This window comes from Gouania willdenowi, chromosome 16 (genome assembly GCF_900634775.1).
Source record: "Gouania willdenowi chromosome 16, fGouWil2.1, whole genome shotgun sequence".
NCBI lineage: Eukaryota > Metazoa > Chordata > Actinopteri > Blenniiformes > Gobiesocidae > Gouania > Gouania willdenowi.
The window spans coordinates 10630594-10654180 of record NC_041059.1 but is presented as its reverse complement, the minus strand read 5'-3'; the positions used below and the strand labels follow the sequence as shown (position 1 = coordinate 10654180).

At 40.7% G+C, this 23587-nt stretch overlaps 1 protein-coding gene across 3 annotated transcripts in view; it reads left to right on the top strand.

Annotated features, from left to right (window-relative positions):
- The first annotated feature begins 1128 nt into the window (after positions 1–1128).
- grik5 (glutamate receptor, ionotropic, kainate 5) overlaps positions 1129–23587 on the top strand; it is a 137938-nt gene continuing 115479 nt past the window's right edge. For all 3 annotated transcript variants that reach the window (XM_028469894.1, XM_028469893.1, XM_028469892.1), the window contains exons 1-3: positions 1129–1495; positions 1771–1943; positions 6312–8211. The gene's annotated coding sequence lies outside the window, so the exon portion shown is untranslated. The remainder of the gene's footprint in view (positions 1496–1770; positions 1944–6311; positions 8212–23587) is intronic.

Below are 23587 nucleotides of genomic sequence, written 5' to 3'. Positions count from 1 at the left end.
TTGTGAAATATAAATCTACTTCCACCAAAATACAGTAAAAATAAATACATATCTGAGCAAAAACATGATCAGAAACTTCTAGATTCTAGATTCTCATACTTGAAAAAATACCCCCAGCTCCTGCGTCCACCATGTAGAATTGTAACAACAGTTTCACTAATGATACCTGTAGACATGGTGAAGCCTGTGTGTGTGTGTGTGTGTGTGTGTGTGTGTGTGTGTGTGAGACGAGCTTAAAGTTCAGAGTCCGTATGTTCAAAGCACCCTTCTCTGCATTTTTTGAGGTCAGACAAGGTCATATTACTATTGAGCAGCTGTCTCATAGTAATATCACACACACACCAACAGGTGTAATTTGGCGGGATGGATGAAATCTTTTTTTTTTTTCTCCCCCATTATTGGTGGGTGCTATAAGGCGGGACTTCCGGTTAGGGAGGCGGGACTTCCGGTAAGGGGTGGGACAAAGGGTGTGACGTCACACCGGTCAAAAGTTTGACGAGAAGTAGGTACTATCTCTCTATTGACAATAAACAAAATGCAAACAAAACACACAGGAAATAATAAAAACACATATAATGACTCAAAAAATACACAAAATGCCTGCAGAAATTCCCAAAATGACAGATATATACACAAAATGACTAAAAACTCAGAAGAAACTACACAAACAACGACAAAAAACCCTTTGTTCTTTCCTGTGTTAATGCTCAGATTCATCATTATTCTTAATACTGGCCTGAATGTTGATAATGTGGCCGTCGGATCAGACAATCTCATTTTTGTGGCCCTGCTGTGATAACAGGTGCCCATCCCTAACCTATGAAGTAGCTCACAGTTTCAGAAAGGTTAGTGAGATTTAGAGTGTTTTTGTATTGATCTTTCTTTTTTTAATCTTTCTTTTGTTGCAAATTCATTTTTGACCATTTTAAATGCTTAGGACGGGAGGAAAAAAATAGCAAAAAAAGGTTATAATGATGTTGAGTTGATATTAATCTTTGAGAAAATGTACCTATGAGAGAGGGAGGGAGGGCGAGAGAGAGAGAGAGAAGTTGGTGTTTGGAATGAGGGAGAGTGCAGTGACAGGGTGCAGGGAGACAGAGCAGGAGAGAGAGGTTGCACTGATTAGATTGGAGAAACCAAGGAGGTGCGGGCGTACTATTGAGCCAGGGGAGAGGAGGAGGAGGGGGGTGACTAAGTGGATGCAGTTTGCCTGTCGCCGTATCACAGCAGAGTCCACAAGCAGACACGCTGGACCTGAATCAACAAATGAGAACGGGAGAGCTGGATTTACACGTCTTTGTGGGGAGAGAGGATCAGGAGTCTGCCTCCATCACTTTTAATCTCTGCATCAGAGGGACAAAACGACAAGGAGCCAAAAGGAATAATCACTGATAACTCATTCCTCTCGTCACCTTTGGACACCACAAGGAGATAAAACCGGAATAAAGCCAATCCACTGGGACAGGGATTCACCAGGATTCTGTGTGTAAGCTCAGTAAGTATTGCATAGGCTGTGTGTGTGTGTGTGTGTGTGTGTGTGGTGCACTGATGCCTATCTGCTGCCTCTGGAGCTATTTTCGTGAAGAAAGAAAAAAGAAACAGCGAGAAAGGATGACAGGATTAGAGGATGTGCAAACAGAAGCAGTTGTTGTACTTTTGTGTTGTTATGCTGTGTGCATCACTGAACTGCCTCCTCTCCTCTCCCCCGATGCAACACAACTACCCCAGACTTGACTCTGTGCGTTTGTGCCTCTTTTTTTTTTCCTTCAGTGCCGGTGTGTGTGTGAGTGTGTGTGTGTGTGTGTGTGTGTGTGTGAGGGAGCTGATAATAGCAGCTCCATTGGTATTCAGCGGAGGGAGCTCCAGGATCTCGCTGCGCCTTTCCCCAGGATGGGCTCACAGAGCGGGGATTGTGCTTGCTGGTGGAGAGCCCACTGAAATGGGTGAGTGTCCATTCCTCCAAGCATCTATTCTTTCCACCTTTCTATATTCTCTGTCATCTTTTCTTTTTTTTCTCCTGATGCTTGTCCTGCTGTCTTTTTGTTTTGCTTATACATTTTGATTTTCTGGCTCACCCTCTCCTCTCACCCGGCTTCCCACCACTGCCCCACCTGTTTCCTCCTCATCCTTTTCTTTCCATCCTCCCTGTCGTGGACTCCGGCCCCCTGACTCATTTAACTGGAACATAAACAGGCCTGTACCTCAGTTTGATGAATTTAGATGAAATCTGAATGGCCCGCTTCATTTTGTTGCATCCCCCCCTCCCTCCCTCTCCCCCCACTCTCTGCATTCCCTCTTTGCCTCCCTCTCTCCTCTCCTCTTTGCCTCTCTCCCCTCCCCCTCCTCACCTCCCTCCCTCTCCTCAAGCTTCTATCTACATTCTGTTTAAATTCAGACACCAAAGTCGTTTTGACTTGCCAACACTCACAGTGAACAGGAATTGATGTGTGCAGGAGTGCGTATTTTGACTGAGAGGTGCCTATTTCTGTGTCTGTGTTAGCCATATTTGTAAGCGTGCGTGTTTGTTGCACAATGCAGCGAGGACAGAGGTGTGTGTTCCGCGTACACACACACATACCGTCTGCACACCAACTCACACTCACCTATGTTTTTTCACACCTCTGACAGCTCAGTGTGCCAATAGTGCCATCAAGGGTTGTGAATGCCCGCACACATTCGGATTTATCATCAGTGATTTAGATTGATTCCCTGCTGATTTTTAATTGATGCTCATTGCAACTCTTTTTCACGCCTGCTAAATAATGACTGAGCTCATTAATAGAAAGCTCCCTGCAAGGTGCACCATGGTCGTGGCACCAGTTCACTACAGAAATGACACTTGCGCTCACGCAAACCCAACAAGAAGTTAAAAACCCAACAATGGCGTTTCCTTGCATTACTCATTACCTGCAAAAAATATTAGTAGTCAGAAGAAAAACCCAAAGCAGACAGGGAATTAAACCTGAACCCTCTTATTGACTAGATCTCATCAGTCCTGCATCGACATTCATAACAAAGAGTTCGACACTAACCCCTACACTACCTTATATTGACCACAAAACATGGTTTCACAAAATAAAATCTATGCTTTTCAGAGTTTTTTTTTTTTAATAATTTCACTGGAATTGAGCTTTAATGCATTTCTCAATGCACATTTATTAGTTCCAGAATGCATTCTTGTCACATGTATACACACACACACACACACACACACACACACACACACACACACACACACACACACACACACACACGCACGCCTACTTAACCTAATAGGGAGCCAAAGCATCCATGGTGCCATATAAAAAAGGGTCCATGGAGAATATTAGAGTCACAGTGCAGGCACATTGTATATGGACCCTCACCTCACTGCTCTAAAAATGGATGAATCCACTAAAGCCATGTAATGATTTTTGCTGGTAAACAACTTCAAACTGGGACTGTACAGCTCACATTCACCATTCTCTGTTAAAAAGCACATGTTTGTTGACACCTTTCAGGCTCAGGAGACGTCCCTAACCTACGGCGAGCAACAGGGTTTCTCATCAGAATGCGCAAATTACATTTTGATACTCAACAGGCACCAACTGTTGCATAGAAACGAAAACTCTGCTACCTGTTGAGTAGAATTTTGCTTTGTGGTGCTATTTTTAGCACTATTGTTATGCAGTTGACTTAGGGTGAATAGATCTATGAGGAAATGAAAACAAAGTTCTTTAAGTCGTTCTAAAGTCAGGTTTTGGTTTGGAAATGAGAGGCTCTTTGCTGAACCAGTGGGTAGACTGTGTCGTGAGTTGAAGCCATAAGGATTTTTGAACTGGAATGTAACTGAAGGACTGGAAAACTTTGGCTTCCCATCACGACCAACAGCTTGTAGATTTTGTTATGCGCTACATTGTCTTCACATTAACCAGGTTCATATGACAGTTAAAAACACAAGTGTGAGTAGTCCGTTAATCATTTTAATCAGACATTTTAGTTTAGATGCATTTGAGATATTCCAAAACATCCTACATGTTTCTATCGTATATATCTTTTAGAGAGTTTGTTTCACTCTCTCTTTGTTGGTCGATGTGACGATGACTGTTCTATGGCTTCGGTTTGATGGCACTGAAGTGATACCCAAACATATTTATTATTGTTTTATCTGTTCTTGTCTGGACAACAAATACAATCAAATTACAACCATGTGACCAACTTTGAACAATATCCCTAACAGAAAGTTGGCTGTTATATCTGGGAGACCGCATACGCTGGTTTATAGCGATGACATCAGTGAAATTGTTTTGTGAAATAACATTTAATGGACTTTTTTGTATGTTTTTTTTTTTTTTTTTATGTATATTTAGTAATTTCTAAACATTTAAGGTCATGTCATCAGAAACGAAACACAAAGTTAATTAATAAAACAGTTTCAAGTCTTTGTGTAAAAAGGTTTTTAAACGTTGGGAATTAAAGACTCTTGTTGCTCTGGGACCATTTTGATTAAAACTGTTCACAAAGAACCTGGTTAAGTGTTGTATCCTATCCTATCAAAAGAAATCAGCTGTTTTACCTTTAATTTTTTTTTGTTGTAGTGCATAGGCTGGGGAGTGTTATATGATCTATATGTACACAGATGTTAAAGTTGCCCTATGAGAACATCTGCCTGTTGAAAAACAAGCATGTACTTTTGTAACCACAGAGGAGAACTTGATGAGCAATTTTATGCTTCAGGCAAATGAAAGAAACATACCATGAAACTAATTTAAATCCAAGGCACCTCATATAGTTTCATTCAACTACATACCATAATTAACTCCAGGCCATTTGTGATTCGTCAGTTGCACTCGCATAAACTGAAGATCACACTGAAGCAAATGTAATTTACACAGTTATCACATCCCCACAGCCTCATTTCTTAGTAATTATTTTCAATCATAGTGGGCCATCAAAAACATTTGTTTTATTGTGTTTTACATCTGTCACAATTATCACTTTAGATAGCATCCCAACAAAGGAACAATAAACAAAGGGATCTGTGTAAACTACTTGCATAGTACAACGCGGTATACATTTAATGGTTAAAGGAAATGGTTTGTTTCAATTCTGAAAACACTGAATATTGACTCTCCCTCTGATTTGAAGTGTCCACTGACGGGTCTGCTGTCTTTCACTAATCATAGGCAATCCTGTGTACTGTCTGAAGCAGTGGTTCCCAAACTTTCCACAGCCCCATACCCCTGAATACATTTATCCTGACGCCATGTACCCCCTACTGCTGCACACTTTTAAAACATAATGTAATGCAGTGTTTTTCAACCTTGTGGTCGTGACCCCATGTGAGCTCACCCGGAATTCAAATGGGGTCCCTTTGAAATGTCTAATCATTTATAATAACTAAAAAAAAACACTGATTAAAAATGTATTTTTAAAATACTGTTAATAATATTGTTCTTAATCATATTATAACCACACACAAAACAATCTTAAACAACTGTATTCTATCCTTTCACTTTCTCAAATTTAAATCTAGTTGAAATAAAATGCAGTTTCGAAATATCTGAGCTGTTACATCCTGCACTAATCCTGGCAATAACAAACATTATGAAAAGATAATACTGGAAAGAAAAAAAAAAACCCCTCTGGCGACGTCAAAAATTTGTGATATTAAAATGGGGTCACGACCCAAAAAAGTTAAGAACCACTGATGTAATATCAGATAAAATGTAGCCCTAAGGTACAATGTGTCTGTGAATGTTACCTGTCTTGTTGAGGAACAAAATATAAGAATTAAAAAAAAGAATAATAATCTGTAACCATGGGTAGTCTTATGGCAATGCATGGAGGCTCCTGACTGCTGGTCGACTTATATTCTAGGTTTCAATTTTAACTTTTTATTCATCTACCCTCATGACAATTTGTGTACCCCTGGGGGTACCCTTACCCCACTCTAGGAACCTGGATGGACAACTAAGTTAGAGTGGGGAAAAAAGATGTAAAATGTAGAAGTAAAATGGTAGGATGAAACCAGGTAGGGTGTAAATGTTTAGTCGGATGGTAGAAATTGAGTAAGTTCTTAAAGATAAGCAAGTTGAGAGAGATTAAAAGGATCAAATGTTAGAGTGAATGGAGAAGAGGAAGAAGCAAACAAGCAGCAAAGTCAGAGACAGAGTGACAAGGACGGAATAGACAGCAGGACGACAGGCCGGGTGGAGTGTGACGAGGACGAGAATGACATACGTGATAAGGCAGAGTGACACAAATGTCACCGTGCTAACCTTTCATGGCCCTTCTTTCCTACCTAACCTTTCCTCTTCCTCTCCTCTCAGATCTGAAACTGTGCAGAAGTGGACAGCAAATGGGCAGCATGAAAGCTCACATCCGCCCTCCAGCGACACCCTTTCCACACCTAACTGCCCTAACTGACTCCATCCATCAGACCGAACCGTCCCGACAAGAAATGAGTCTGGATAGTTGAAGTGGGACAAGGCAGAGCTGTGATATCAGGAGCCCTTAGATAAGCAGAGAGCGACAGGCTTCAAAGGAGTCGACGTCTCACAAACCAAACCAGCGTTTTAAGTGCACGGTTGAGCTTTTTGGACTTCATCTAAAATGAAATAGTGTCCTGTGATGCTTGATCGAGGGTACAGAGCTTTTGGGCACGTCCAGACTTATCGGCTGGATATCCATATATTGAGATTATAACACTTTGGTGCACACCTTGGAGCTAGGCCGCCTCTTCCAGATCAGCTTGTGGGCAAGAGCAAGTAATTGAAAATCCCCCCTTGAGAGGCACTCTCTTCTGATTTTTTTTTTTTTTTTTTTTTTTTGTGGAGGAGACATTTTTTTAAGAGGAACTATTTTCAAGAAACCTCACTCTTCATTGCAGTTTTTCCTTCTTTCTTGTCATCAGCTTTCTCTCAAGTCTCTCAGAAATACATTACGAAGCAGCACCATTCTTCATCATCCTCTCTTAGTGACAGTGAGAGAGAAGGGACAGAATAGATAACAAGTTAGGAGACTAGTATTGAGGAGAGGAGAAGGTGTAAAAAAAGGAAAGCAGTATAGAAAGAAGGAGACAGAAACCAAAGATAGGAAGAAAAATATACAGGTTATCTGGGATTGTCTAAAATCCTTTTGGAGACTTAGGGTCTTATTTTAATTTGTATATGTCGTATTGGTGGCTAGGTATTGTGATAAGCTTGGGAGGGTTGTAGATTTACACCATGGGGAGACCTAAACAAGAGACCATGATTATGTTCTGCCTGGAACTGTAACTGGTCATTCAAGATGAATAACAAGCTTGAAGATGGCCTGGTGAACAGACAGCTGTTCTGAACGACAGAAGCAGGTAAGTTAGATAGACGGAGGAGAAGACGGGGAGTGAAGTGTACATCCAAACTGTCAGGCACACAGCCGTAGCCTCCACAGTCGACAGTGGGGTTCATTGTCATTCCGTGCAGCATGTGAGCGAAGGGAAACACACATGAGAGAAAGAAGAAGAGCTACACTGTAGTCGTGGCTTGTGAAGATTCTCACTTCATTTGCATCTATAACAGTCTGTACGGTGGCGAGTGAGCCTGTGCACTAACAGAAAAAACAGGCCAGGAGAGGGTAGGCTGTTACTAGAAAGGGAACAGGTTGGAGAGAGGAAGAGACGAGGGAGAAAACAGAGGGAGAGAGCAGGTGTCGGAAATCCACCCCTTCATCTGCTTGTCATTTACTCCTCTATACTCTTCCGTCGTCTGGCGCTGTGGGTGATTTTCTGTTGCTGACGTTCTGCTGTTTGTGGGCCTTCTACAACCCCAGCTCAACCAAGACTGTGTCAGACACAGCAAAGCATAAAAGACACTCAGGAAGGAGTGGAGCCTCTGATTGACTCATTTTCCACACCTTTCTGTCTTCATCAATCAGGATGGACTGTTCTCCTTCTCTTTGAGTAACACCAAATCAATCCTTTATTCTGTTGAACACAGAACTGAATCATTGTGTCATCAGCAGTGGATTTTTATTCCTCTTTGAAAGATCTTTTTTTTTTCTCTTTGTGAATACAAACACTGGTGTTATCCGGGATGCCTTTTCTGTACCCTCACTCCCAGTGAACTCCTGTGACTCTCCTCCATTGGCTGACGTGCTGGAACTCGGTGGTCTCCGATCTCAATGCCTATGTTGACTCATGGATAGAGTGATGATATGGCACGGCGCCTCTGATACCGTCTGATTCATTCTGTAAGTAGGACTCCCTCTCTTTATATGTACTGTACATAAATCTTTACATGTGAGCTGCATGTCATTAGCATGTGTTTAGTGTTAAGTATGCAGAAAAACAGAAGTGGTCCGGCTTTCTGCAGTGTTGGTTTTTATGGCGTCTTCGCATCTGCAATGCTTTTCTGTGTCCTTTGCTTCGGGCAGATTGTGTGTGTTTGTGTGTATCTGCCAAAGAAGGCGATTTTGATCTTACTGCCAAGCTTACAAGAGCTTCAAAGTGGCGTCAGAATGGGCGAACGAGTTTTTTCTTTGTGTGTTCCTAAATAAACGGATTAATTTAGGTCCTGAGGTTAATTTGCACTAATTAATTGCAGGAAATATATCTTATCTAAGCACTTTTTCATCCATATCAGTATATTTAGATTCATTAGAGTGAGATGGAAAGTGAGACAGGGAGAGATAGTGAGCGAGATGACTCTAATATCTGATTGGGAGTGTAACTCCCCACATGTTCTCACAGTGGTGCTTGGATTTTACCATAAATTCAGACCTAGTCCCTGTTAAGTCCAGCATGTAACTGAGCCCATTCATCTCCATGGACACATGTACCTTTTTATACACTCCCACAGTCACCAAGACCTGCACCACGAGACGCTCAGTCAAGATAGTCCCTTCAAACAGACCAATGAACTGTGAATAACGCCATTACACAAACTCCCAGCTCAAAGCGCACTGACGTAGAGACTGGGAGGGTGGGAAAATGATGGGAAAGAATGGGAGCAGTAAAGTAAAAAACAATTTGAAATAGAAGAACGGGAAGAGACAGAGCGTATAAAAGAATGTGGAATAGAAAAGAGAAGGTGAGATATACTGTAGGTGAAAAGGGCTGTGAAGCAGGAAAAGACCTCGGCTCCTTTGAAAGTCTCTGATGGGCTTAGCAAAGTATACAGAGGCGTTGGTCAACCTCTCTGAATGAAGTTTACTAAATAATATGATTACTGAAACTGCCCACTGATAACACACTGCTGCCCATCCTCTTTGTCACTGTCAGAAAAGCCAGAGAAAAGCAGGGGAGCATGATGGCATCAAAAGCATGACAGTACCCAGTAAATCACTCTGTCACAGTGGATCTGCCCTCATGACATGCCTCCTCTCTGGCTGGTTTCACATTTTGTGTGACAAGTTATTAGACATTCGTTCATCTTCTACACCAGTTTGTCCTGTACCAGGTCACAGTGGTTGTAGGAGGTAATCCCGGCTGACTCAGGGCAAGGTAGACCCCAAACAGGATGCCAACACTAAGACTGACACACAGAAACAATCAATGTCACACACTTAACAACTTCAAATAAATAACTTTGAGGCATTGACACTAATCACTGAGTATTGCAGTTAGCATATAAGAGAAAATGGTTATTTACCTGTGTTAGTTTTATCCCACCCATTAAAAATTCAACAGTTCAACATGAGTAAGAATAGGCAAAGGTTAGGAGACATAACATCATACCAGGAAGAAAACTTTGTCACATATTTTTAAAGGGGCAGTTCACAATGTTGGAAAGCTAGCAAGACATCCTTTAAGCTCCAGTTTGCTTAAGAAATAAAAAGAGAAAAAAGAACCTGGTAGAGAACCATTAATATTTAACACAAATCAACTTTCTACAAGCTGATTAGACTAAAACCTCAAATTAGGAAGAAAGCTTCAGCAAGGCAAAGAGAAGGTACTAATTACTCAACATTAGTTCTAGATTTCCTTAGCCAGTCCTGAAAAAAACCCCTTATCAATTAGGTCCTCAACTAAATCTTCAATGTATAAATGTCTGAGTGAGTCTTTAGCCTCCCGACACTCTATCTTCTTTGCATTTGTCGATCTTACAGCGTCAGCTCCAACGGCCTCTAAAAACCAGTGAGCAGGAAAACTTGCACATTTATTTCCTCACGTTAAATGTGTAAACATAAAACCCCAAATCCTCGCTACAAGACAACTGCCTCTTTTTCTTGTTGTTTTGCAGTGCATCCTCAATGTGGGCTATTTGTTTTATGTTTCTATGCTTGACAGCTTTGACACGGTTGCAAGCCAAGTTGACCTTGGTCTTTGAAGTGTAATAAAAGCGTAAGACCCAAGCAAGCCATGTTGCACATCGATACATGCTCTTCTTGTAGTTGATAAATGGTTTATGGCCCCGACGGCACAGAAGAACAACAGCCAAGCACTGTCTGACCCTGCACGGTAAAGTACAGCTGTCTGAAACCAATGGCTCCATGAGTCCCAGAGAAGAGAGTAGGTATTAGGGCTGTGCCGAGCTCTGCCCCATCCTATGAGATGAAGAGTATTTTCACTCTCCTCTCAGTAGGGGAAACATTTTCCTGCAGAGCTAAAGATTTCCCTGGGGTAGGAAGAACAAAAGACACATTTAGCATGTTGTGATTTGTTATTAGAGTAACTTTCAAAAAAGAACAGAGATGGAGTACATAATGAAATCAATGAATTATGACACACAGCAAAAGCATGTAGCTTTAAAGTAAATTTGAGTCGCAGTTTCATGTTCTCGTCATGTGCGTTTGCTTCACTGACGTAAAGTGAACTTTGACCCCAGGCCCTCTCCAGCTGCTCTTCATGGTCACAAAATAACCGAGTGACTCACTAAGACCAATCAGTACAACTTCAGTCAGAAAGCATGCATGCTAGATTACATAGACTCTGCTTATTGAGACAAGACATGGAAAAAAATAAAAAGTGGTATAAGGAAGATGTAACTCAAAATCTCTTACGTGTGCATTTCGGTTGTTCAGCTTCCTTTAGAGTGCTTCTCACAGCTGTAGCACACTGCGTCTGAGCAGTGCACTCCAGTCATTACCCTCCACTTGGTCTGAATTGTAGCAGAATTGCTCCAGTCAGGTCCTTTCAGATCAGTGATGCCATCATCCCTCCAAGCTATATTTTGTAATTGCTGGTTCACATTTTTCTGGTGCGGTTTTCGTTGTCCTTCAGGATTAGTTTTCCTAATGTTGTGCGACTTACAATTTTGGCACAAACAAAGCTGCTGTTTTACCAACTGTAAACAATAAATGCAATTACATACTGTATATTTATTAATGCTGCTACCATTATAATTTTTAATGAGATGAAATCATAGTTTATGCCTCATAGAAAAATTAATTGAACATAGTTTACTCCAAAGACAAAAAACGCATTGCATTGTGGGATGTGGATATGGAGTCTGGTAAACGGATGCATAGAAGTGTATTTACTACACTTGACACCGTTTTTGTTGTAGTTTGTTTCTGGTCATTCCAGTGACATCAGAACAAAAAAAAAAAAAAAACTTTTATGCACCCGTCTCCGCAACTTCACATTCCACGATGTAATGCGTGAAAATGTCAACAAATGAAGTGTTTACATCCGTCAATCCATCTTCTCCCGTTAGTCCGTAGTTGGGTTGTCGGGGAAGCATCTTTAGCAGGGAAGCCTAGACTTTATTCTCCCCGGCTACTTCTTCCAGCTCTAACCGGGGGATCCCGAGGCATTCCCAGGCCAGCTGAGAGACATAGTCTCTTAAGCGTGTTCTGGGTCTCCTTCGGGTTCTCCTTCCGGCTAGGGACGTGCCCTGAACACCCGACTAGGGGGGCGTCTAGGGGACATCCTAATTAGGTGCCCGAGCATCCTCATCTGACTTAGCTTCTCACCTTATCTCTAATCGAGAACCCAGCCACCCTACGGAGGAAACTCATTTTGGCTGCTTGTACCTGCAATCTTGTTTTTTGGTCATGTCCCAAAGGTCATGACTATAGGCGAGGGTAGGAACGAAGATTGATCAATAAATCGAGAGCTTCAACTTTCGGCTCAACTCCCTCTTCTATCATGCCGGATCGGTGCCGACTCTGTATCACTGCAGATGGCGCACTAATCCGCCTGTCGATCTCTCATTTCATCCTTCCATCAGTCGTGAACAAGACCCCAAGGTCCTTCAACTCCTCCACTTGGGACAGGACTTCATCCACAACCCAGAGAAGAGGGGATGCAATTTATGAGGCATACACTGTGATTTTATCTATATAAAATTATTGTGGGTAGTAGCTTTAACTTAACTGCATCTTAGCATGAGCATTAGGTGCAGTGTCCATCTAGTTTTGTCTGACATTGAAGAAAATAATGCAAAAATCACCAAGCAAATTGATGCATTAAGGAGAACAGTATAAATATAAATAGTGTATAGCCGAAGTCAACCCCAGACACATCTGCCACAGTTGGCACTCACAGCATAATGATTCACACATGCACAAGGTCCTTACATAGGCCTATCATTTGAAAACAGATGCTAATGATGGTACTGACTTTAATGCAGGCCCTTGAACAGGAAATCTGCTGTTTCCAAATGAGACAGCTCAAAGTGCCGATGCCTTTAAGTGAACGTTGCTATTCCAGGGGCAGAATTTGATGAACATGTTTTGAGGGCAGCCATGGGCGAGAACAAAGATGGATTGTACTATTATGTTAAACCAGGCAGGTGGCAGGTGCGATACAACACTCCGTATGGAAAGAGCATGTGAGCCGATTCTCCACTGAGAGCCGGACCAAAAGAGCCAGCTCTCTGAAACAGGCTGCTTATGCATGTCCAGTCTTAAAATGTTCATTTTGTTTTTTTCTGCCGACAACATTTATGATTATGTATGAAGTAAGCTTGGGCGGTAATATCGTATACCGCGGTGTCATAAAATAGCAACGTTATCAGTTTCAATACCGTCCCCCCACCCTCCCACACACACACACACACACAAAAAAGGTCGCTATGAGTGTTCGGAAAATATACCAATAAGGGATGTTCACTTTCAGTTTCGGTTTAAATATGGAGCAGAGAGAGGATTCTACGAATTGCAGCTTTAACTTCTTGAATGAGCCTATATTCTGAGTGAACTCATCCTTTTTGTAACTCCGTAAGTTGATCATTTAAAATGTAAAAGCGGCGCTGTTAAGAAAAGAAGCGATCAGTCCTCTCCGCTGTCACTCGGCCCTGTAGAGAGACGGACACACACACACACACACTGTTAAAAGGATTCTACTGTAGCGATCTATCCTACAGCTACTCTCTCCCTCTCAACATACACACTCGCCCATCAACCTATCTGCAGCAGCAGCACAGCCCAAACAAGCCGTTGGATCAGCCTAATACACGGAGGCTGCTGTGAGGGCAGCCAAGGAAGTCCGAGGTCACGTAATCGTCGTACCCGCAGTTCAAATCAAGAATGTCCTCCCCGGGCGGAGGGACAAAGGCGATGTCAGACTGGGAACCCCAGCTGGGCCCTACGCAGGTGCTCGTCTCCAGGGAGGGGTTTCTCCTCCGCCAGGCGGCCCTGTCGTGTCAGTCGCCTGTGGAGGCTCTTCATGGTGAAGGCCACGCAGTAGGGGCAGGACCCGGGGGCGTCCAGGGCCCACTTGGTATGTTCCAGCCCGAGGCACCTTGAGCAGACCTGGTGCGTGTCACGCTCCCAAATCTTCTTCCCACATCTACAGAGGCGAGCTCCCGAGCCCTCAGCTCCTCCGGTATGTGGGGCATTGCCCTCCATCCTTCCTCGCTGTGCTGGGGGGCAGCAGGAAGAAGAAGTTCGCTAGCGCTAGCACTTGGCTGCTAGCCGCTAAGCTAGTGGAGGCCAACAACTAGCGCCTGGCGACCGCGTGGGGTGGCAAGAGCGGTGTTGTGACTGGGCCCTTGACTGGGGTGCCGGGTCCGGTACTCGGTAGCCTTAGGGTGGCGTCGAGTGTCCAGTAGCCGTGGGGGGCTTTTAAACAGCAAATTTTCCAAGAGTGGGGGCATGGAAAAAGCACTGGTTGACCTACTGTTCACAAGAAAGGAGACAGCAATAGCACCCATTGACGAAATCCAAAGTATGGTTTGTCTGTGGGCAGTTGAGCTGCCGCAGCAAGAAGCTTCCTGATAGAGAAGAGGTTTTTGAATGCCCATGTATTCTCCGCCCACCCTACTTATAGGGGGCTGGATTACCTGCAGCTGATGAATACATTTCACCAGCTAATCAGGTTGGCTTTATGAGAAAGGGCTTCTGTGAATAGGCTTTTATCCCATAGTGAGACATAGAAACAAATGATATGAAATAGAACCTGGGGGTGTACAGTACTTACTGTACACTTTAGGTACAAATGGCACCAATTCTTACTCAGACCATTCAGCGTGCATATGCAGTCGCTCCTGTTTTCTTTCAATCCAACACCACTGAGATCCACACTTAACGCTACCAGTCAAAAATAAAATGTTGGACTGTTTCCTTAGCGACTGACTAATTAGTTTTTGCGATTGGAAGGAACCGTCTGACTTTATATGCTGAGAATGTCTGCTGAGCATCAAATGTTTTCAGACCTTGGATAAGAATCTCAGCCAAGCAAAGCGCAGGCTGGGATCATCCTTTTCATGTGTCGTTGCTGCAGTATACTCTTGATAAAATTGTGATGACATACGTATTTAATGAAATTACAGACTCTATCATGTTTGTGTGTTGTGCTTTAAATTGGGGAACTCAAACACCCAGGCCACAGGGAAAATTTCATTTTTTGTGCTTGTGTGCTTTAGTAGAACCACTAACTGATGCAAATCAACCTCTGCCAATGAAGGGCAAGCACTGAGTGTATGAGCTTGCCCTGCCTACTTGTACAATGTAGGCAGAAAAATCCATTAACAACAAAAAATAGTTTGTATTTAGTTATATATTCAGGAGGGGTGTCCCAAAACAATTTTTTCACTTCCAATACATTACCGACATCGATCCAATATAATATCAGCACGAATCATACAAGGCGTGATCAAGTGATATTATTAAAACAGATGAATAGTCAGTAACAGTAACAAATTATTATTACCAAATGCAATACATCAATTTTAACCTTGAACATAAGAACATTTTAGTTGAATTGAATAATTAAAAATAATATTATGAATGAATGAAGACCCTGAAAGATAGCCCATATGAATCCAATAAAAACTAATTATTTTTTTAAATATACTGTATATGGTGGGGACAACTGAGGACAGGGAACCCACAATATGTTTTATTGCCCATGCTTGTATGAAAGTGCTTTTATTGGAGATTTTAGATGCAGACAAATATAATCTGATACTATATTTTTATGATATCAGGCCATTATCCATATACACGTCTCCAGTTAGTGCAAAATGCAGCCACTTGCCTCCTGACTGGAGTACATAGGAGCGAGCACATAACCCCCATCCTGGCCTCCCTCCACTGGCTGCCTGTGCATTTTAGAATCCATTTAAAAATTATTTTATTTGTTTTTAAGTCTTTAAATGGTCTCGCTCCACTTTACCTCTCTGAGCTCCTCTACCCCTACGTTCCTGCTCGGTCCCTCACGTCAGCTGATCGGCTTCTCCTGGAGGTACCGAGGTCCAAACGGAAGCTCAGAGGGGACAGAGCTTTCTCTGTTGCAGCTCCTAAGTTGTGGAATGAGCTGCCATTACACATAAGAAATACCCCATCACTGTCCAGTTTTAAAACTGCTCTTAAAACCCACTTTTATTCTTTGGCTTTTAACCCAGTATGAAACTCTGCTCTTGTTTTAGTGTCCTGTGGCTTGTCTCTTTTCACTGTTGTATTTTATAATTAATAATTTATCAGTTTTTATTCTTGTTTCCTTAGTTTATTTTATTGTTTTGCTGTTGTTTGTATTTATTGTGTACAGCACTTTGTGCCAGCTGTGGCTGCCTTAAAGGGCTCTATAAATACAGTTGAGTTGAGTTGATACTTAGGAACTAAAGTCATGAGACACATCATGCTTTCTGCTAACCACTAAGCCACCGTGCGTCCACGGCGATATACTTAAGAAAATAAATGTAATTGAATTGTTTTTACCATTGTCTTCAATGTATGACACATGTCACAAAATATAGATGCTTAAAAAATGAGAAATAAAAAAATATGAAATATAAAATCAATATGTTTACCAAATCCTGTGAATAAATAATAATAGCAATAAAATGTTATACATACAGCAATTAACGTCAAATTTAAATAACCACACTGTTTGTAACAAAAAAAAATCTACATAAGCTACATCTATAATACGCAATAACTATATATAAAAGCTGTACAAAATACTTGTATACAACTATTTACAAACTATGTACAAAAAAGGCATTTTACAGGCTGAGACATCTCGTGGTGCTTTTTATTACTGCATCCACTAGTGTGATTAACTAGCTACACTACTATGTACTCAACCTTACCTCTCCTACCACAGCTAGGTTTTACATTGTTATACATTATTAGTGTCTGCAGGCTCATTTAAACTCTTTCCTGCGTCTCATCCAACATTAACCTTGAATTTAGGTCTTTTTTTTAATTAATTTATTTATGATATTTTGCTTGTTTTAAAATTTTCACCTTTTGGTGTATTTTAAAGAGTTGTACCACAATTAATTATTGATGGATGAGATAAAAGTCTATGCGCATGTAAAAAAAAACAAAAAAAAACAAAACAAAAAACCTATGGTGTTAAATAAAATAAACTGAAATGTTTCTGTGTACCTCCTGAAAGGTGTTAAGGTATCCCTATTGGTACACGTGCCCTAGTATTTTGTATTATTTATTTATTAATTGGGCATTGCTTTTTATTTGAATTTGTGTTTGTTTTTCCATTTTAGGACTTGATAGTAATAACTAGTTTTAATATGATTATATTTAAGGGGAAATTAATCCCAATTTTTTGGGGCCCCCCCTTAGGCCATGGCGCCCTTAGTATTTGCCTATACTGCCTATTGGGTGAGCCCAAGATGTTTGGATTTCAGAGCTTTTCAAACACTGATCAGATTTCAGTCCATTACTCTGCCTTCCCAACCAGCACGAGTAACCTGCACTACACCTTTTCTTCTTTTTTTCTGAATTTACGCAGAAAAATGACTCTTTGTCGTTTGTCAAGACTAATTTGCTCGAGGCGTGCTGGCCTAGGAAAGAACGAATGCTGAGCTGAATGTGTCAGCATGTGTGTTAAAGGAAGTGGACAAGAAATGAACATTAAGACACGCATGCTCTCTTCATAATACGCTCCCACTTGGGCTGTTTGACTGGTCATTAAGTGGAAGCTGCTAATGGCCTCTCGGTTAATGGAGTCATTAAGACTGGATTGCAAGAAGATAAAAACAATGTGTGTGCGATAGGGCAGGAGTGTGATTGCTTGAAAATGGATATTGTCACTGTAAAAGTATACAGTTTTAGGTGCATTTTTATTTGTACACAAAGCAACACTAAATAGCAGCAGTAACATTATGCTTCGCTGGTAGAGAGAAAGAGAGAGTAATGTATTTTAATGATGTATTCTATTACTAATAGGTTAATGATCTGCATTCTACTGCAGTGGACAGAAAAGTCTTCACTTTAAAACTGTGCTGTTGCTGCTTTGTGTGTGCGCGTGACAGACAGACACTGATGAGTCTGGTTTGAGGTCATTTTAGGACCTTTGCCTCAGAGTACATGACAGTTATGGGAGGAGGGGGGATTCTGGGTAGTGTTGCGTGTTGTTTTCATGTTGGCATGACTGCTCATTAACCAAAGGGTATGCTTATTATGTCAACATGCACATGTTTATAACCTCAGTATCGCTTGGTACATGTATTAGAATTAGGCTAAAAACAGATTTAAATTATAATACAAGTAGAAAACCTTATCAGTCTGGCTTGAAATTTTTTTACTCTGAAATTTGTCTTCCTATTATTATTATTATTATTATTATTATTATTGGGTTGAATTTTTACTATAATACAATTAACAGATTATTTGATTCTTTAATAAAAATCACTTTTTCACTTACAAACATTTCATAAATCTTTGTCAGCCACATGATAATAACTATATTTATCAGTCAAACGTCAGTACATGTATCAGAAACCCTGATGGCAGTTTACAGATTGAATGACTGCACCATTAAATCTAACCATCGGCTGAACTGGCATAGCCTCTAGCTGGAAAATGGAGCCCCAGCAGGGGAGTGTCATCCTGCAATCACTGATCTAACCTGTCTACTGACTCCTGAGGAGGCCTAAGGGGCTCATCTGGCAATAAAGGTTAAATGACGGTATAATTTCCCTGTTTATATACACAAAAAAAAAACAGAAGGCATGTTAAAGCATGAGCTTCAGTGTTTTGTACAGATTATTGTCACAGTGCTGGTTTTCAATTCATCCATCCATTTTCTGACCCACTCTCACTGGGCGCTAGGCAGGGATACACCCTGGAAAGGGTACCAGTCCATCGCAGGTGCTGGTTTTCTGCTCACATGGTCCTTTCCTCCCAGTACATTTCCACTTTCTTTAGCCAGTTTGCCTCCAGCTCGTTCCACTTACCTGAATCACACCTGGTCCTCATTAGTAATCTACCCATTATATAAACCCTTGCAGATCATTTGCTCCTTGCCAGGCTGTTGTTGCAGCTTGCCTGACTCTCTTTGTTCGGTTCCCTGGTTACATCTCCATCTTGGCCCTGGTAAACCAAACTGCCTTGGACCACATCTCCTTGTCCCAGTGTTCCCTCCTATCTCCTTTCCTATTCACTTTTCCTTAACCCTGTGGATGTTGTCACAAGGTTAAGGAAAGGTGTTAGGAGACTTCCTAAAGGAGTTAGGAAAAGGCCATCACGTCGTTTTGACAGTCAGACGCGCTTCCTCTTGGTGACGTAATAATCCGACAGCGGTGAAGGTTATGACGTCTGTCGTGGTGAATAAACTACAAATTTCTGTTCTGATCCTGTCTTGCAGCTGATGCAACAAGGTTCAGGAGCCTCATGTATACACGCTAAAAACCAGGAAGTCCATACGCAAATAAACTGTCAGACTTATAAACGAGGGTGCACGCTCGTCCCACGCCTGTTTACATTTAGAAATGACATCAACCTGGAAGTTGTCGCACATGAGGAAACACCTTGCTCCGCCCATATGGTGCCTACAAAAGGTCAGGTGAATGCCTAATGAATATTCACTAACACAAAATTCACGGTGGACCGAGGGGGAAAACGAGAAAATAAAACAAAAATTTCACTTAATGTGAGGTGGAGGTATTAATTGTTGAGGTGCACACGTGCGGTAGACCGCCCTCCCACAGTACCGCGTCCTCACAGGGGGGTCCTGCCAATAGGTGTCGCTGGTCTTTGAAGATCCGCTCCCTCCGGAGTCTCCCGTGCGCCACGTCCTCCAGCAGTGCCAGAAAAGCCATTGTGCGTCTTTACGTATTCTGAGTGCGTGCCTTTTTATAAGAGCTACAGGTGTTGCAGCCAATTGATCAGCAGTTTTGCGCAATGATCATGTCATTTTAATTATTATTAATATAAAACTGAATTTGTAGGTGCGCGTCACTCACTCCCTGGGCGTCAGTATCATTTTTTCCTCCTTCGTTTTTGCAAATATATCCTTCATATATGAAATGTACTGTATTGTGAAATGTGCAATGTTCGATTATTTCATACAAATGTTTACATTTCACAGAGCTGTCTTTAAAGTCATTGTTCTCCTGTTGGGGTCAGAGTTTCCCAGTTTCTCATTATTTTGTGGAGGTTATTTTGCCAAGTTTGTCCCAAATGTTGCTTATGAGTGGCGTACGCTTTCGTTAGCACGTACGCAGCGTTTATAAATGAGGCCCCAGGTCTTTTTGAGATTTCCAGTTCTCTAAAGTTTGTGGTTCTTCTCTGGGTACCCTATCGTTTATCAAATATAAATGTTGTGAGTTCTGTACATCATTTAAATTGACTATGTGGGCTAATGCGTGTGCACCAAGCATCTCTGTGTTTTCGCACTGATTGAAGAGTTGATGTATCTATGGTGTGTACTCGATACCATGAGTAAGCTGGGATAGACTCTATTGTAACACCCTGCAGATCTTTCCAGGATAAACTGGTATAGAGGAGCAGCTGCGACTGTTTTAGTTTCAATTTAATTCTCCCAGAATTCATCTTTGGCGTATTTAATGCAGCATACAGAATAGGCTTTGGAATACTGGCTAAAGAAAGAAGCTGTTCACACGAGTGAGCAGGATTCTCTTACTTCACAGTATTTTGCAAGTTTGTTAAAGATGTTGCATCAAATATCACTCTGCAAAGGGTTTGCTCACAAAATACATCAGTGTTCCATCCCCACAGGTTGTAAATAATGCAGTTTAGTGGTACTGGGTGTTGAATGTTTTTGTGAGCAATGTTCAGTTGTATTGAATCATAAAACTACGAGGAAAAAAAAAATTAAAAAAAAATAATAAAAAATATATATATATATATATATATATATAGTATAATGGAGATTTTTGGATTAAGTCAACAATGAAGTGTATACTTTTACAGTATAACTTATAAGAGACAGATGATGACTTTCCATTGTTTTTGCTTAAACTATAGACGCTTTGCATTCACCACTACTGGTGGTTAAGACAGAAATTTAATACAGAGAATAAAATTCATTCTAAAAATAATACGCTGCAGAATTTCTTTGAGGTGTATTAAGTTTTTTAACAATTTTAATATCCAGAGTGTAGCTTTCCCAGCGTGCTTTGCAGTGTTGTGGCTTCATCTTGGATGTTAAAAAGAGAAGATTGTCTTTTCAGAACAAACTTTTAAAAACAATATTCACTTTGCATTCAAATTTTGACAGACAGATTTCAGATGGCTGTCAAAAATTCAGTTATTAAGACAAAAATCTTAAAATAGACATATTGCATCTAGACACCATGGAGATGTTGGGAATTTGATTTATGTGTTCAGAGGTGAAAAACTAAAAGTAAATAAATAAGTTTTTGAGATAACATTTTAATATTTTCCCAACATCTGCAATGGCTCCAAAAAATGTACTTTTCTAATTGTACATTGAAATGTATTTAGCAAGAATTTGTACATTTTTACAATGTTTTGATTTACTGTAGCCTCAATTTTTGTTAAATCAAAAATGTAGGACATGCAGATGTGCCGTATTAAGTTTAGTGTCAACTGAGCAAAAATTATGGAAGAAAAAAACCCAGCAATGGACTGCATAATTTGCTATAAGATTCAATTATGTAGATTTTGTTACATGTTGCAAATATGATTATTTTGTTGTGCATTTTCAAATTTTTAACATTTTGAGGCTTGCTGTAGTACCACCTTTAGGACTATTGGCCTGTTTTTGTATCTGAGGCAATCTGGCGTGTACTGGACATTTTTGCAATATATGGAAATTGTTCGTGAATGGGAAGTATGATAGAAGAATATACTGTTACATATTGCAGGGCTCACTCATGTCTCAAAAATTCAATGAAGAAAGATTACAGTATGAGATAGACTTGAAGTTTTTGTTATCACGAGTACGTGAGAATGAGCTTTTATTGAATAGATTAAAATGTTTTTACAGTGCATTTGTGGGAAAAACCCTTAAATGTTAATGACAACCAGTTCCTCAAAGTTTTTCTACGTCTGCAGGTCAAACAAAGACGACATAAGACCATATCTTAATCTTTTTCTTTGATTATAATGAACGATAGCACCATAAGTAGCTGTTTTTTTTAAGCTCCCAAACTGGAGCTTTGTCTAATCAAATGAGTGATAAAGCATTACCGTTTGTCAAATTTCATTACAACTATACTCTGTAGTTCGTCTCTCATGTCCCAACTGGTATTTTAGGACTGTGAGTCAGGAGGCTGTAATCAGCACAGCCAGAACTATTAACATGCGCGTCAGTCAGGGCTCAGCTGTCTCCAACCAAGCTGGGATACAACACTTGATTAGGGGCTTCTGCCTGATTTCCAAAGTGGTGCATATTTGATACTCTCAGGAATACGCCATACTCCAGTTGGGCTCAATCTGTTTAATTTTAACTGATATTTAAAAAGATTATATAGAAAACCACTCACCTCATTTATATACGCGTGTTGCTAAATAATGGAATAATAATTGTGCCTGCTAATTTGCTATAACTTTATCATGATCTTCTATGTCACAGCTGTCAAACTCAAGGCTCAGGGGCCAAATCCGGCACTTTAAAACATCCAAATCGGTCCGCTGGGGGAAGTTAAAAAGGCTGAGAAAACAGTGTAAATGACCAAATAATTTAGTCAGTAGGGTTGCAAAGGGGCGTAAATTATCTGGCAAATTTCCACAGGAACTTAAAGCTGCACTACCTGATTCTTGAACCATGACACAGGGTCATGGCTGAATTTGAACCGTAAATCCCGCCCCCCACTCTGATAATCCCTCCCAGTCTCCTCTCATGGAAGTGCCCGAAATCACGCATGAGAGCTGAACGTGCACTACAGGTCAAACATGTTGCCACGCAAAAGGATGCACACAAAATATAGTAAAATAGAACATTAGATTACCTGTCTAGAAGGAAAACTAAAAAAGTTAGTCTCAGACTGAAAACAAGTTCGCACCGTGCACACGCTTCACTACATATCGCGGCAGCCAATGAGGAGGCTCCTTCGTGGGCTCTGTTCACCCCTCCTCCATTTATTGAAATGAAGCAGAAATTGGGAGTCATTTTGAATCACTATCATATCAAAACATAAATATTGGCATCCATGCAAATCACACTTAAACCCCCCCCCCCAAAAAAAAACAACATTTCAAGAGTTTTATTTGGAAGTAGAACTTTATAATTATTCAATAGAAGTTTCATTGAATTTATCATAGATTCAATATTTGCAGGGGTTCCCATGTTTGTAGAACACGATGGAAGTCATTTTTACTCTCAAATTGTTAAAAGGAACCTAATTTTTTCAAATTCCTGCTCAATTCTCACATTATTTGACAAGATTTCCCCAAATTAAATAAATTTAGTCACTACTTGTCACCTATTGCTGGGATAATGTCGGTGCCTTCTATACTACATACTTTTATATCATTTATACATGGAAATGCAATGTAGCACTAATGTGGAAATTGTTCGATTCCCCACCTCTGTGACCCACTTGAGATCAAACTTAACCGTATTTTGCCCCTGAAGTAAAATGACACCCCATGTTCCATGTCAAATGAAAGTCTGTACATAATATAAATTCATACACCTATGGAAGGAAGAACATCCATAAATGTTAACCCATGCAACCATCCATCCATCATAGCATGCTATAATCCTGATCAGAGAAATTCAACACACACACACTGAAGACTATCATAAAAACTCTGATCAGAAAGACTGGGGTTAAATGCATCTAACCTCTCTCAGGTTAGAATGGAAGATTTATTAACACAAAATATAAAAAAGAGCACTTCTTATCCTACATAAATGTCCTTGTCTTACAATGCAGAGAGCTGCATTGTATGAGCTCCAGAGAAGCTAAAATATAGTCCAAAAAGGAAAGGTTTTACTTTATATATATTTTCAACCCAAATTACAAAGACAGTTCAACTAAAAGACTTGTATTTTCATTAC